The 17,887-nt window shown below is 36.8% G+C and overlaps 1 pseudogene; it reads right to left on the bottom strand.

Annotated features, from left to right (window-relative positions):
• Positions 1-9,029: 9,029 nt before the first annotated feature.
• On the bottom strand, positions 9,030-10,688 carry LOC114640257 (annotated as a pseudogene).
• Between the last annotated feature and the right edge of the window lie 7,199 nt (positions 10,689-17,887).

The raw sequence follows: 17,887 nt of genomic DNA on the forward strand, positions 1-17,887 counted from the left end.
AGAGAGAGAGAGAGAGAGAGAGAGAGAGAGAGAGAGAGAGAGAGAGAAAGAGAGAGAGCGAGCAATTTCAAGCCTTGAAACTTTCCTGTCACCTTTTACCTGAGAAAGTTGCCTGTGTGTATTTATCTCTGCTTCCCCTGAGAACCTAGATCCTGTATCAAGTCTGGATCCAAACACACTTTCTGAGAATGGCCATACGGAACCTGTGTTCTACACAGCTAAGGATCTACCTTGGATATACAGCCAAAGTTGGTAGTGTAAGAGTCACCCAGATGGTACTTTAGCTGAATGAATGTATGAGTGGGTAATGTAGACAATTGACTCCTGGTATCGCTTTAATGAGACTCAGATTGGTAAGTTGATATTTCTGGAACAGTTGCTCCTCAGAGTGATGAGGATGAGGTGAGGCCTGTGGATGGAGAGGTATCTGACAGGGTGCCTGAGCCAACAGATGTCTTGGCAGAGTAGGGGAGGCTGTGAGATCTATATACTCAACACAAAATCCAAAGTAAGAACATGGTGCCAAGAGTTAGCTGAAGTGTTGGTCAAAAGATGCCCTGGTGAGACAGATACTGGAAGGCTTGAGATCCCTTTGTTTAGTGTGGATAAAAGACTTTAAAACACCAGAGTATTTGGAATATTCAGTGGATTCACTGTTTAAAATCTTATTGTAGCCTTTTGTTCTGCACCTTCACCCAAGCCAGATCTGTGTGGCTGCTCACATCCCACACCCCACAGCCTGCGTGTTTCCCAGGAGATTTACCATAACCAGGGACACTGGTGAGACCTATCAATGCCAGATGGGACCCCACAGAGCCCAGCATATGTGGGATCTGTTCCACTCTTCCTGAGCCCCATATAATCCTTTTAGTCCACACTTTCATATGCAGCTAGAGAACATCATGCCCCTGGACTACAAAGCCTGCCTGTCTCCCAGGAGGTTCTCCCTAACCAGGAACACAGAGAAATTACTCTAACCAGAAACAGAGAAGCTCCTCCTACTAACCAGAGACAGCTCTGACTGACTTCCAGAAAACTTGCTGTAACCCAGTATCAAAGAGTTCTACTGGCCTCCAAGGCTCTAGTCAGAGTCATCCAGGCCAGTTTTCACTGGAGATAACCAGATTGTGAGAGGCTTTCACAAGAACATAAGCAACAGAAGCCAATGTAATTTGGCACCATCAGAACCCAGTTCTCCTACCACAGCATGACCTGGATACCTTAAAAGACATAAAAACCAGTATTCTAACCTAAAATCCAATGTCATGAATATGATAGAGGCTGCTGAGGATAATATAAATAAATCCCTCGAAGAAATACTGGAAAGCAGGAAGAAGCCCTGAAAGCAGAATCAGAGAACACCCTTAAAGAATTATACTGGACTTCTCAACAAAGACTCTAAAATCTATAAGATCCTAGAAAGATGTCATGCAGACAGTAAGAGAACACAAATGACAGCCCCGGCTACTATACCCAGCAATATTCTCAATCAGCATAGATAAAGAAATCAAAATATTCCATGACAAAACAAAATTTAAACAATCTTTCTACTAATCCAGTTCTACAGAGGATATTAGCAGGAAAATTCGAAATCAAGGAGGGTAACCACACTGAAGAAAACACAAGTAATTAATCATCTCACAAACTAACCCAAAAGAAGAGAATTATATACACATAATACCATCTAGAACAACAAAAATAACAGGAACAAAGAATATTTTGTTTATAATATCTCTCAACATCAATGACTCAATTCCTCAGTATAAAGACACATGGTAACAAACTGGATATGTTTGTTAACAGTATTCAGCATTTTGCTGCATACAAGAAATACACCTCAGTGAGGAAGACAGACACTACATCAGTGTAAAGTGCTGGAAAAAGTTTACCAAGCAAGTGGTCCTAAAAATCAAGTTGGGGTACCATTCAAATATCCAAGAAAATAGACTTTCAACTAAAAGTTATCAAAACAGATGTGGAAGAACCCTTCATACTCATAAAAAAATAGATATATATATATTTTTGCTAAGATGAAGTCCCAATTCTAAACATCTATGTTTCAAATGTGAGGGCACCCATATTTGTAAAATAAACTTTATGAAAGCTCAAAACACACATTGAACCTCACATAATAATAGTGGGATACTTCAATACCCCACTCTAACCAATGGACAAGTCACTGAAATAGAAACTAAACAGAGATACAGTGAAACTAACAGATGTTATGAATCAATTGAATTCAACAGACATCTACAGAATATTTCACCCTGAAAGAAAAGAATATACCTTCTTTTCACCTCCTTATGAAACCTTCTCCAAAATTGATTACATAATCAGACAAAAAAAAACAAGTCTCAACAAATACAAGAAGGCTGAAATAATACCATGAATTCTATCAGATGACCACAGGCAAACACTGGACTTCAATAACAGTAAAACCAACAAAAAACTCACATACTTACAGAAACTGAACAACTCTCTATGATAACTTGGTCAGGGAAGAAATAAAGAATTCAATGAAAATTAAGACACAGCATACCCAAACTTATGTGACACAATGAAAGCAGTGTTAAAGAAAAATTTATAATAATGAGTGCCTTCTTTTTAAAAAAAATGGGAGAAATCCTATACTAACAATTCAACAGGACATTTAAAAGTTCTAGAACAAAAAGAAGCAAACACACCCAAGTAGAGGAGTAGACAGCAGGAAATAGTCAAAATCAGGGCAGAAATCAAGCAATTAGAAACAAAGAGAACTACACAAAGAATCAACAAAACAAAAAGCTAATTCCTTGAGAAAATTAACAAGATACATAAAACCTTACCAAACTAATTAAAGGGTAAAGAGACCTTATCCAAATTAATAAAATGAGAAATGAAAATAGAGACATAACAACAGAAACTGAGGAAATTCAAAAAAAAATCCTATCTCTTACAACATCATTCTATCTTTTCATGTTAAAAGTCTTGTAGAGATCAGAAATTCATAGCACATATGTAAACATAACAAAAGCAATGTATATCAAACCAATAGCCAAAATCTAATACAACAAGGAGAAACTACAAGTAATCCCACTAAAATCAGGGACAAGAAAAGGCCTCCCACTTTCTTCCTACCTTTTCAATATAGTACTTGAATTTCTAGTTAGAGCAATTAGATAACAAAAGTAAATCAAGGGGATGCACAATGGAATGGATAACGTCAAAGTATCAGAATTTGCAGATGACATGATAGTATACATAAGCACCCCCCCCAAATTCTACCAGAGAACTCCTACAGATGACAAACAACTTCAGAAAAGTGGCTGGATATAAAATTAACTCAAACAAATCCATAAATTTCCTTTATCCAAATTATACACAGCCTGAGAATTTAGGAAAACCACACCCTTCACAATATCCACAAATAATATAAAATATCTTGGTGTAACTCTAACAAAGCAAATGAACATGAACAATATGTATTAAAAGAACTTCATGTCCCTGAAGAAAGAAATTGAAGAAGGCTTCAGAAGATAAAAAGAGGGGTTGGGGATTTAGCTCAGTGGTAGAGCGCTTGCCTAGCAAGCGCAAGGCCCTGGGTTCGGTCCTCAGTTCTGAAAAAAAAAAAGACAAAATAAAAAAAAAAGACAAAATAACAGAAGATAAAAAGATCTCCCATGCTCATGAATTGGTAGGATTAACATAGTGAAAATGGCCATCTTACCAAAAGCATCCTACAGATTTAATGTAATACCCATCACAATTCCAACACAATTTTTCACAAACATGGAAAGAGCAACTCTCAATTTCATATGGAAAAACAAACAATCAGGACAACCAAAACGATTGTCAACAATAAGAGATCTTCTGGGAGAAGCTGTATTACAAAGGAATAGTGATAAAGACCACATGGTATTGGTACAGAGACAGACAGGTGGATCACTGAAAAGAATCAAAGACCCAGGAATAAACCTGTATACCTATGAACACTCGATCTTTGACAAAATAGCCTAAACCATACATTAGGGAAAAAAAAGCATCTTCAATAAATGGTGCAGTACATGCTGGCGAGAATGTGGAGTAAGAGCAATATTCCTTCACTGCTGGTGGGAAAGAAAATTTGTACAACCACTCTTGAAATCAGTCTGGTAATTTCTCAGAAAATTGGGAATAGTTCTAACTCAAAACTCAGCTATACCATTCCTGGCATGTACCCTAAAGATGCTCCAGTTTACCAGAAGGCCACATGCTCTTCTATGTTCACAGCACCTTTATTCCTAAGAGCTAGTAACTGGTCTTACGTTAATGTCTTTAAGACACTTGGAATTAAATTTTGCAGCCTGTGAGACCAGGCTGTAAATTAATTATCTTATATGTGGACATAGAATTTTCCTGCACTATTTAGTGGAAAGGCTGACTCTTCTCCAATGCATGTATTAGCATCTTTGTCAAGATTGGTGGCCACAGCATAATGAGTGATTCAATGCCTTTATCTTTTGTTGTGTTCCATTGTTCCATGTATTGGGTTTGGTACCAGTACTGTGTTGTTGTTTTGTTGTTGTTGTTGCTGCTGTTTGTTTTGTTTTCTATCCTACAATTCTACATGGGGCAGAGCCAGTATTCCAGACACCCTCTCATACCCAGAGACAGTTTGATTCCCAGAAAGTCTGTCATAACCAGGCTCATAGATCATGTGCTGCAGCAGCTTCATCTATCTAGAAAGAACTTGACTTCCAGGTGGTCTATCGTAACTAGGTTCACAGGAGCAACAGGCTCCACTCAGAGACAATAAGTCCAGTTACCACCAGACGTCAAGAGGCAAGCATAAGAACATAATCAACAGAAACCAATTCCACTTGATATCATCAGAACTTAGTTTCCCAGTACAACAAGCCCTGGATACCCTAACACACCTAAAAAGTAAGATTCTGACCTAAGATTCCATCTCATGAAGATGATAGATTACATTAATGGGAACATAAATAATTCCCTGAAAGAAATACAGGAGAACACAGGTAAACAGGAAGAAGAACTTATAGAGGAAACACATTAATTCCTTAAACAAATATAGAAAAACATAATCAAACAGTTGAAGGAATTGAAAAAGGCAGGCAAGACTCTGAAAATGGAAAGACAAACAATAAAGAAATCAAAAAGGGAGACAACCCTAGAGATGGAAGATGGAGGAAAGAGATTGGGAGTCACAGATGCAAGCATCACCAACAAATACAAGAGACAGAAGAGAGAATTTTATATAACATAACATAGAAGATATTGACACAGCAGTTAAAGAGAATAGAAAATGAAAAACCTTCTAACCCAAAACAACCAACTAGAAACAAAGAACTATAAAAAGAATAAACAAAACAAGGAGCTGGTTCTTTAAGAAAATAAACAAGATTGATAAACCCTTAGCCAGACTAAATAGATTGCAGAGACAGTATCCAAATTAATAAAAATCAGAAATGAAAAGGGAGATATAACAATTGAAAGTGAAGAAATTAGAAAATTCATCAGATCCTACTACAAAAGCCTATACTGAACAAAACTGGAAAATCTAGATGAAATGGATTATTTTCTAGACAGATACCAGGTACCAAAGTTAAATCAGGATCATATAAACCATCTAAACAGTCCCATAACCCCTAAGGAAATAGAATTAGTCATTAAAAGTCTCCCAACCAAAAGAAGCCCAGGGCCAGATGGTTTTAGTGCAGAATTCTATCAGACCTTCAAAGAAGAACTAATACCAATACTTCTCAAACTATTCCACTTAATAGAAACAGAAGAAGTAATACTACCTAATTCATTCTTTGAAGCCACAGTAACACTGATACATAAACCACACAAAAACCTAACAAAAAAAGAGAGAGAGAGAGAAAGAGAGAAACTCAGACCAAATAGGCTTAGGAATATCTATGCAAAAATCCTCAATAAAATTTTCACAAACTGAATCCAAGAACACATCAAAACCATCGTTCACCATGGGATATAGGCACAGTTCAATACACAGAAATCCATCAATATTACTATATAAACAAACTCAAAAATAGTCTCATGATCATCTCATTAGATGTGAAAGTCTTTGACAAAATACAACACCGCTTCATGTTAAATGCATTAGAAAAATTAGAAATTCAAGTCACATACATAAACATAATAAAAGCAATATACAATAAACCAACAGCCAACATCAAATTAAATGGAGAGAAATTGAAACAATCATACTAAAATCGGAGACAAGACAAGGCTCCCCACTATCTCGCTGTTTATTCAATATACTACTGGAAGTTTTGGCTAGAGCAGTTAGAAAACAGAGGGATGCGAAAGGGCTACACATTGGAAAGGAAGAAGTCCAGGTATCACTATTTGCAGATAGTATGATATGATAGTACACATCAGCAACCCAAATAATTCTACCAGAGAACTACATCCGATAAACAACTTCAGACAAAGGGCTAGATATAAATTAACTCAAACTAATCAGTTGCCTTCCTTTACACAAAGGATAAACAGGATGACAAAGAAATTAGGGAAACAATACAGTTCAAAATAGTCACAAATAATATAAAATACCTTGGTGTGACTCTAACCAAGCAAGTGAAAGATCTGTATGACAAGACCTGCAAGTTACTGAAAAAAGAAATTGAAGAAGATGTCAGAAGATGGAAAGATCTCCCATGCTCATGGATCAGTAGGATTACTATAGTAAAAATGACCATTTTACCAAAAGCAATCTACAGATTCAATGCAATCCCCATCAAAATTCCAATCCTATTCTTCACAGATATAGAAAGAGCAATTCTCAACTTCATCTGGAATAAGAAAAAACCCAAGATACTAAAAAAAAATTCTAAATAATAAAAGAACTTGTGGGGTAATCACCGTCTCTGACATCAAGCTGTACTACTGTGTAATAGTGATAAAAACCACCTGATATTTATACAGAGACAGGCAGGTAGATAAATGGAATAGAATTGAAGATCTAGAAAGAAACCCATACTCCTATGGTCACTTGATCTTTGACAAAGAAGCCAAAACCATACAGTGGAGAAAAGAAAGCATTTTCAATAAATGATGCTGGTCTAACTGGTGGTTTGCATGGAGAAGAATGCAAATTGATGCATTTTTATCTCCTTGTACAAAGCTCAGTTCCAAGTCAATCAAGGATCTCTACATAAAACCAGATATGCTGAATGTAATAGAAGTGAAAGTGGGAAAAAGCCTTGAACACATTAGCACACGGGAAAATTTCCTGAAGGGAATATCCATGGCTCAAGCTCTAAGATCAACAGCTGACAAATGACCTCATGGAACTCAAAAGCTTCTGCAAGTCAAAGGACACTGTCAACAGCACAAACTGGAAATCTACAAATTGGAAAATGATCTTTCCCATCCATAGAAAGCTAATATCCAAAGTATACAAAGAACTAAGATGTTACACTCCAGAGAACCCAATAAACTAATTAAAAATGGGATATAGAGCTAAACAAATAATTCTCAACTAAGGTATCTCAAATGGCTGAGAAGCACCTAAAAAAATGTTCGGCATCCTTAGAATCAGGCAAATGCAAATCAAAACAACCCTGAGATTGCACCTCACATCAATCAGAATGGCTAAGATCAAAAAGTCAGGTGACAGCAGATACTACTGAGGATGTAGGGAAAGAGGAACATATACCCATAAGATGCTCCAACATCTAACAAGGACACATGTTCCACTATGTTCATAGCAGCCTTATTTGTAATAGTCAGAAGCTGGAAAAAACGCAGATGCCCCCCAACATAAGAATGGATACAGAAAATGTGGTACATTTACACAACAGAATACTATTAAAAATGGCTTCACACATTTTGCAGGCGAATGAGTTGAACTAGAAAATATGCTGAGTGAGTGAAAACAGACCCAGAAGGACATACACAGTATATACTCATTGATAAGTGGATATTAGCCCAAAACTTCAGAATACCTACAATACAACTCAGAGCATATAAAGCTTAACAAGAAGGAATGCTAAAGTGTGGAAGCTTCATTTCCAATTAGAAGAGGAACAAAATAATCATAGGAGGTAGAGGGAGTAAGAGACCTAGGTGGGAGATGAGATGTGGAGGGAAAAAAGCAGGGCAGGGTCAGGTATGGAAAGAGACAGGAGAGAAGTCTGGACAACCAGGAGAATGAGTAGAAATATGTAGCGGTGTTGGGGTGGGGGGATGGGAAACAGGATGTAACCACTAGAAAGTTCCAGATGCCAGGGATTTAAGAGGCTTCCAGTGCCCAATGAGGATGACATTAGCTGAAACACCCAAATGAGAAGAGAGAACATTTGGAAATCACCTCTATTAGATAGGCATGGACCCCAATTGAGGGATGGAGCCACCCAACCATCTCAAAAATTTTAACCCAGAATTGTTCCTGTATAATTGAAACACAGGGACAAAAAAATTGAGCAGATACTGAAGGAACAACCAGTTAGAGACCACTCCGTAGTGGGATCCATCCCACCTGCAGGCACCAAATCCTGGTACTATTGCCGATGCCAGGAAGTATTTGCAGACAGGAGCCTGGTATGGCTGTCCTCTGAGAGTTTCTGCCAACACCTGGCTAGGACAGATGCAGATATTCACAGCCAGCCATCTGCTTGAACCTGGGGACTCAATGGAAAAATTAGGGGAAGGACTAAAGGAGCTTAAAGGGAGTGTAACTTCATAGGGAGAACAACAATATCAACTACGGGTCCTCTCAGAGCTCCCAGAGGCTAAACCCTGAACCAAAGTGTATTCATGGGTGAGTCCATGGCTCCTTCTATGTTTTAGTAGAATATTGCCTTATCTAGTATCAGTGGAAGGTGAGATGCTTGATCCTGTGGAGGCTTGTTGCCCCAGTGAAGTCAGATGGTAGAGGGGTGAGGCAGGAGTGGGTGGGGGTTGGGGAGCACCCTCTTAGATGCAAAGGGGAAGGGGATGGGATAAGGAGTTCATGAAGAGGATACCAGGAAGGGGACAACATTTGAAATGTAAATAAATAAAATAATAAAAAAATTGTTACACTAAGACAGCAACTTTTTCAGGACATTGATTATTCTTTTATCTGAACTTATTTGTACCAAAGGAGTAATTTTGGGATAAGAATTCACTACAAACTTCTGAATAGTCTGAATGACTGGGTCATGCATCCATAACAGTTTTGAGGTGGATAAGATGGTGAAGGTTACCAAGTACATGACCACAAAGGAAACCATCAGCAGCAAGATGTTCTAGGTGGCTCATTTCTCAGGTGGCTGATGCTATAAAGATACATGTATTGCCTCTGTTATCGAAAATAATCACCATGTATGTGCTGGTGGTCAGTGTGATTCCTACAAGAAAAACAACTCTGGAGAGTGACACTTTTAAAATCAATCCCCTGATGGTGTAGTGTATGGGGAATAGTGAACAGGATTTAGTAACCTGCATCTGCTTGGTTTCATTAACATTGGTAAAACCACCAACATAGGATATGTGGTTAATACTGTAGAACAAATTGAAAGATCAAATATAGAAGAAAGCATAGATCACGTACATTTTCGATCTATGTTTAAATTTTGCCAGCAGTGAGGTACTGGGACTGATTGTGACAGCCTGGACCACACTAAGGAGGCAGGTGGTACAGATAGAGAGGCCTCTCATCACCCTGCTTCTGTAAAATATTGTCTTACATTTGAAGTCATCCTCATTGTTCATTGTCTCAAATACGTGTGTAAGCCAAATATATCCCTTCCAGTGAGGAACATCATTATGTGAATGAAGATCAATTGACAAGAGATCACATCTGTGGGTTTAGGTCTATGAACAAGGATAACAAAAGTATAGAAAAAAAAAAAGAGGGAACATTGGCTAGGACTCCAAGATCAGTGTGGAAATAAAGTACATTCTTTTATAAGGATGTAAGTGCAGAGTGATTTCATCTTAAGAGTATAGTGGATGCTTACTTCATATATCTGAAAAAAGTAATAGATTATACATCAAACTTGTGATTCTTTGGACAATATGGATCTATCATTCTATTTTCTCTACCAATTGTGGATTAATCTGTTCTTGTAACTTTAGTTCTTTATAACCTGTATTTCTATATGTCTCACATGTATCTCCTGTATGTATGTGTGTGTATGTATATGTATATATACACATACACATAGATATATATACATATATATTAGACAATAAATGATTTCACATGTAGTTATACAGTATGCACAATTTGTGTGCCTATATTGTACCTTAGAATCATGCCTTAGAAATACAATGTAACCATTCTTAGGTTCTTTTACCTTTTCCAGGGAAATAGATCACATGGTAAAAAGTTCACCATGAGTTTACACACATATTCAAATCATAAATTGAATAAGAAGCTTACAACATAGATATTTACATACATTCTCATTAAGACTAGACTGTGTTTGTCACTAGCTCTACAGGTTAATTGAAGGTAAAAAAAAATCCATAATTTTTGTAGCTAAGTTATCATTGAAACCCAGCCAATATTTTATTTTCTGTCTTTGCACCTACAATAATGAATTCCCTTTTTGCCCTTTGGTTAATTGTTTTACAATCTCTCGACCGTCTTTTAAGTGTGCCCTTCCCCCAGCCTTGAGCAGGCCTGAAAGACCTTGTTTACCACAATAGACCAAGTAATAGGATCTAGGTGGAGTTACCCACCTTGACTGCATGGTTCTCAGAAAAATAACTGCCTACTGGGCTTGCCTTGAGATATCTCCGACAGTGACCAAGAATGGATTCCCCCACCCATCTCCAGCTGAAACAAGAAAGGGTTGGGGTGGATCTTTCCCTTTAAATTGAGAGCTGAACATTAAACTTCGAGCCTTGATCCAAGAACTTTGTCTTGGCTTCATCTTTTCTCGCCCTCCATCCCTTTCCTCATTTCCAGCCCCCCTTTCAGGTGAACCCAGTTGATCCATAGCCACAGGCGGGTACATTTAAGTTATAAAAACTGCTATTAATCTCAGAAGCAATTTGTGACACTTGGAGACTGGAAGAATTCTAACTGCAGTTGTCATATCAAAGATACCTATAATAGCAGTCCTATTATAAAGGATATAATAATTACTAATATAATTTTAGAAATTCTTATATGATCATCATTCAGAATTAAGAAATCATCTATTTGTCTATGTAGCATTACTACAAGACAGTGTATCTTTGTTCATCTGAAGAAATCTGACCAAAATTGTGGGAATATATACAGAAAAGCGTATTAATAGAAGGAATCTTTCCTAAAATGTAGTCACGTTAGTCTTAGGTAGAAGGGCTCATCCACTATAGCTGTCCACTATATTCTATGTCCAAACTATTTCAGGAAGATCACCTGCTAGTTTTTAGCCTCTCCTACATAGCTCCTGGCAGATAATACTTATTGAAAGCCTTGGTCTCCAAACTGTAAGAATGTAGCACAATTCTAGTTTTAAAACTACAATGGCTAAAACATGTAACATAATAATTTATTATTAATTATACATTAATAATTTATTAACATTTCACAACTCAATAATATAAAATATGATCATATAAGTTAAATGATAGTAATCTAAAATATTTTTTATTCTAAAGATATGTACTTCAAATTCCCTACCTCATATCCATTGCTTTGATAAATACTTACCATATATAGACAATGATACATCTAATTCATCGAGTGGCATCTATTTTTTGAGCCCACTGGAACTGAGAGTTGATGAAAAAATGTCATATCTGCTATGGGCAAAAATGTAGATATGCACATGAGTTGTTAATACAAATATGGACCAAGAAAAAATGTGTTGTATTTGAGAAGAAAATTGCAGCATTGGGGGCTTCCACATTAGTTTACCTTGTAATGTTTAGTTGTAAGTAGTAAAACCCAGATTATATCCATAAACATACATATTAGTAGAGAATCCATCACGATTAAGCTGGCCCAGTGAAAAGACTAAAGAGTCTGCAGCCAGCTGTCTGCAGAGGCATACAACAGCAACAACAACAAACCAGGAAAAAGGAAAAAAGAATAAAAAGAAAGAGAAAAGGAAAGGCTGATTCTGCATACGTCTACAGTTTTCCATGAAAAATCACTTCACTGATTCATTATCACAATATTTGATTTTAGAATGGTCTTGTTTTATGAGTTTAGAGCAATCTTTGCATTCTGCTTTATGCAGTTTAATGACATATGGAACACAAAAGTATGTTTACAATTTTCATTTTAAGCTTCACCACAATAAGTGAGTAATGAACTAAAAACTGTCTGACAGTTCAGAGAGAACATAAAGTGAGTCTGTGTCTTTCAGGCGACAAGTGAAATTGGCTGATGTACTGTCCACTGTCAGCAACATGAATAAATCTTTAGGAATCTCAGAAAGATGAAGATTTTAACCACTCAAATTAGTCCCATAAAATTTTTTTACAAAATATATAATGCCAGCAGGAATTATTAGTACCTTTTAAATAAAGTACTAATTCATAACTTTTACCTGATGCTCTTAAATGAATTCTTCTTTGGAAGTTGAGTTTAGCATAGGTCTGTAAGCACACAGACACTAAGTAGAATATTACACTCTCACATTGTGAGCCAGTTCCCCTGACATGAAGTAGCAGCAGCAGAAGTGTCACTGGAGAGACTGTGGGGAAGCAATCATACCTAAAGCTTCATAACAAGTTGTGTGGTGTGAATTTGAGAAAGAGAAGAAAATGTTCACTGGAAGTGTGTGTGTGTGTGTGTGTGTGTGTGTGTGTGTGTGTTTGTGTATATTGTATTTTGTAACCATTAGAGGGAACTTTAGGGATTTTAAATAATTTTGTACTATTCAAAAATTGGTATTATTTTTCTCACTAGCAATAAAGAGCTTACTTAATATTGTATAATATCAGTGTAACAAGGTTCAATCTAGAAAACTTAAAATAAGAAAGATGAAGTCATTTTAATAAAAAGATAAAATTCCTATGAATAATTATCCAAATTACATTTATGTAAAGATAACTTTACAAAATTTAACACATGATGTGATTTTCATATATTTTTGAAGTACATATAAAGAATCTACTTTATTAGAAATCATTGCAATAAATTCAACAAATCTATATAAAAATTTTGAAACTCATATGATGTTAACAATGCTTTATGCTTTACTTGAGGCTATGAGTTGAAACTTTCCTAAGAATTCCTAAGTATATGCAAATTTAACAGACTACAAAATTATTGATAAACACTAAATTAATATTTGTCTTACATTTGTAGCTTATTTTTCATATAAATGAATAAATGTAGTCAGCTAATGAGAAAATTACTAAGATGAGAAAATACAAAATGCATTCAATATTATTCAAATGCCTCATTAATATTATAAACATAGTAGTGCACACCAATAAATGCTTTGCCTTTGTTTTTCACCCTTTAAGTTATGTCATGTATCCTCTTACAGGGATGGAAAAGTAACACAGTTCGAAATACCAAGGTGAAACCTTGATCTTAGGATTATTACAGCACACACTCAGAAAAATGCTCTGTCAGATGTGCTCCTTAAAATATAGCATCTGCAACTACTTTTTATCTATATATAATTGTGTACCTATTTCAAGACATGTTCATCAATACATAATACCCAGTAATAGTCTTTATCCGATTAACCTTTTCTCTTTGTCTACCCATGCTTTTGCTAGGCACCTGTCCTCTTTCCAATAGCTTTTTCTACTGTCATGTGTGTAATAAGAGATCACATTAAGTGAAATCTACGGGTCTTCCTAATTCATCACACATATCTTTTATGTCTACAAGCTTCTGATGTATGTTTATTATACAGTACAGCTCAAAAGCAATACTCTAATTAGAAATTTCTCTAATCTCTTATTTTTAAAAAAATCCTGTTTTCTTCTACACTCTACATATAGCTCCCACTATAATGAAGAGAAAAAGAAACACCAGACTTACTCTTTGATAAACATCCTTGTGGAATGGGGATCTAAGAAGTAGTTACAAGGAAGGAAGTCCATCAGCTTATCTCCCTCTAGACTCACAGTTATCATGTCATCTGGGGTAGGCAATTCTGACCTTGAGGTGATTACAAAGTGGTACCATCAAATAAAATGAAAGTCTCTAATCCCAGGATAACAGTGGAATAGGATCAGCTGAGCTCTTGGTTTCTCATTTGTGAGCTATTGTCTCCAGGCCATATCTGTCTGTGTGGACTGATTGATCCCAGTCCCTGTGGACAAAACAAAAGAAATGATAACAATATCTCATTTAAAATGAGTAACAAATCATTTCAGACCCCAAGGTATCCATCCTGCTTCCAAAACACTCATGATGTACTTTATTCTTACTTGACAGTGGCTTCAGGTTCTCACAGAAAATTTAACATCTCTTTTGCTAAAATGAAGAAAATGTCACCCTCACCAAACATACTTGGGGAGAGTCATTTCTACATAGCACACAGATTGAAAACATATAATTGTATTGTCAGCAGAAATCGGGCTATGGAGCAGGACCTCTAGCTCAGCTTGTAGAGTTCATAACTGGAAAGTACTGTGTTTGTGGAACACCAATAAAGCAAACCTTCAGGTTATATGCTTAGATGAGAGAGAAGTATTTATTCCAAGTCAAAGGCAAACACAAGACCTTCAATAAGGTCATAGATGAAAACTACCTCAAATACACTACATTACACAAGATCACAGAACACACAAAAAAGACAAAAGTAGAATAAAACTTTCCATGACTCTTATTGTTAAAACCTTAAGTATACAAAACAACAACAAAATAATGAACTAAAAGCTCAAAGAGGAAACACAAAACACAAATAATGAAAACACAAACGGAAGAGTGAACTTTGCAAGTTTCAGGAACAGCTGATAACTCAAGGAAAACTTTCTAACCTGGAAAGAGCCTGCAGCAATACATCTGACGTCCTAAATGATAGACAATCTAAAATAATGTACCCTGCAACACTACGCCTACGATTGAACCATAAACTATTTTCAATAACAGAAATAGCCTAAAATTTTTATATTTCAGAAACCTAAGGTAGTACAAGAAGCATTATATTGGACTGAAACTAAGAATGACCACAGTAGACAAAGTTTTGTAGCAAATGTAAGAACCCATTGTTATCAAAACATGAAGTTCCATTGACAACACAAACAAAAAATTAGACCAGAACTAATACACACATTTTAACATTAATTAAATATGAATGGCCTCATTCTTCACTCAAAAGACACAGAGGGAATGATAGAATGAAGAGGGAAAAAAGCCCTTACAAAAGCTTTGCAGTTTCATGAGGTCCCATTTATCAGTTGTTGATCTTAGACTTTGAGCCAATGGTATTCTGTTAAGTAAATTTTCTTCTATATCAGTGCATTCAAAATTTTTTCCCAATTTCTCTCCTACGGGACTTAATGAATCAGTCCTGGGGTTTTGTTTTGTTTTGTTTTTTTAAGTCTTTAATGCACTTGGACTTGAGTTGTGTGAGGAGTGATAAGTATGGATCTATTTTTTTAAAAAATTTATTGAATATTTTATTTACATTTCAGATGTAAATCCCCTTTTCCCATTTCCCCCTCACTCAGGAACTCCCTATCCCACCCCCTCCTCCTGCTTCTATGAGGATATGACCCCACCCACCCTTCTATTCCCACCTCCCCACCCACAAATTCCCCCACACTGGGACGTCCAGCTATCACTGGACCAAGGACTTCCTCACTCACCTATGCCTGACACTGTCATCCTTCCCTACATATACAGCTGGAACCAAGGGTCTCTCCCTATGTGCTCCCAGGCTGGTGTTTAGATCCTAGGAGCTCTGGTTGGTTGGTATTGTTGCTTTCCCCATGGGGCCACACAAACCCTTTCAGCTCCTTCAGTCTTCTCTCTCACTCCTCCATTGGGAACTCCATGATGAGTTCAATGGTTAGCTGTGAACATCTCTTTCTGTATATTTCAGGTTCTGGCAGACCTCTAAGGAGACAGCTATATCAGGCTCCTGTCAGTATGCACTTCCTGACATTCACATCAGTGTCTACCTTTGGTGACTGCACATGGGATGGATACCCAGGTGGAGCAGTCTCTGGATGGCACCTCCTTCAGTTTCTGTCTCATGCTTTGTCTCCATATTTGCTCCCATGAGTATTTTGTTACTCCTTCTAAGAAGGACCAAAGGATCCACATTTTGTTTTCCTTGTTCACAAGTATAATGTAGTCTGTGAGTTGTATCTTGGGTATTGCCAGAGCTTTTGGGTTAATATCCACTTATCAGTGAGTGCATACCATGTGTGTTCTTTTGTGATTGGGTTACTTTGCTCAGAATATTTTCTAGTTCCATCCATTTGCCTAAGAATTTCTCTAATTCATTGTTGTTAATAGCTGAATAATATTCCATTGTGTAAATGTACCACATTTTCTGTATCCCTTCCTCTGTTGAAGGATGTCTGTGTTCTTTCCAGCTTCTGGCTATTATAAATAAGGCTGCTATGAACATAGTGGAGCATATGTCCTTGTTATATGTTAGAGAATCTTCTGGGTATATGCCTAGGAGTGGTATAGCTGGGTCCTCAAGTAATGCTATGTCCAATTTTCTGAGTAACCACTAAACTGATTTCCAGAGTGGTTGCACCAGGTTGCAATCCCATCAACAATGGAGGAGTGTTCCTCTTTCTCCACATCCTCACCAGCATCTGCAATCACCTGAATTTTTGATCTTGGCCATTCTGACTGGTATGAGGTGAAATCTCAGGGTTATTTTGATTTGCATTTCCCTGATGACTAAGGATGTTGAACATTTCTTTAGGTGCTTCTCAACCATTCGAGTTTCCTCAGTTGAGAATTCTTTGTTTCGCTCTCTACCTCATTTTTTAATAGGGTTATTTGATGGTCTGGAGTCTAATTTCTTGAATTATTTGTATATATTGGATATTAGCCCTCTATCAGATGTAGGATTGGTAAAGATCTTTTCCCAATCTGTTGGTTGCCATTTTGTCCTATTGACAGTGTCCTTTGCCTTACAGTTTTGCAATTTTATGAGGTCTCATTTGTCAAGTCTTGATCTTAGAGCATAAGCCATTGGTATTCTGTTCAGGAACTTTTCCCCTGTGCCTAGGTATTTGAGGGTCTTCCCCACCTTCTCTTCTATTAGTTTCTGAGTATCTGGTTTTATGGGAAGGTTCTTTATCCGCTTGGACTTGAGCTTTGTACAAGGAGGTAAGAATGGATCGATTTGAATTCTACATGCTGACCTCCAGTGGAACCAGCACAATTTGTTGAAAATGCTGTCCTTTTTCCATTGGACTGTTTTAGCTCCTTTGTCAAAGATCAACTGACAATAGGTGTGTGGGTTCATCCCTGGATCTTCAATTCTATTCCATTGATCTTCCTTCCTGTCTCTGTACCAATACCATGCAGTTTTTATCACTATTGCTCTGTAGTACAGCTTGAGGTCAGGGATGGTGATTCCCCCAGAAGTTCTTTTATTGTTGAGAATAGTTCTCGATATCCTGGGTTTTTTGTTATTCCAAATAAATTTGAAATTTTCTCTTTATATCTCTGTGAAGAATTGATTTGGAATTTTGTTGGGAATGGCATTGAATCTGTAGATTGCTTTTGGCAAGATGGCCATTTTTACTATATTAATCCTGTTAATCCTTCAGCATGGGAGATCTTTCCATCTTCTTAGATCTTCTATGATTTCTTTCTTCAGAGACTTGAAGGTCTTGTCATACAGATCTTTCACTTACTTGGTTAGATTCACGCCAAGGTGACTATTGTGAAGGGTGACATTTCCCTAATTTCTTTCTCAGCCTACTTATCCTTTGAGTAGAGGAAGGCTACTGATGTGTTTGAGTTGATTTTATATCCAGCCACTTTGCTGAAGTTGTTTATTAGGTTTCA

Source organism: Grammomys surdaster, unplaced genomic scaffold, assembly GCF_004785775.1.
Source record: "Grammomys surdaster isolate TR1022 unplaced genomic scaffold, NIH_TR_1.0 125793, whole genome shotgun sequence".
NCBI lineage: Eukaryota > Metazoa > Chordata > Mammalia > Rodentia > Muridae > Grammomys > Grammomys surdaster.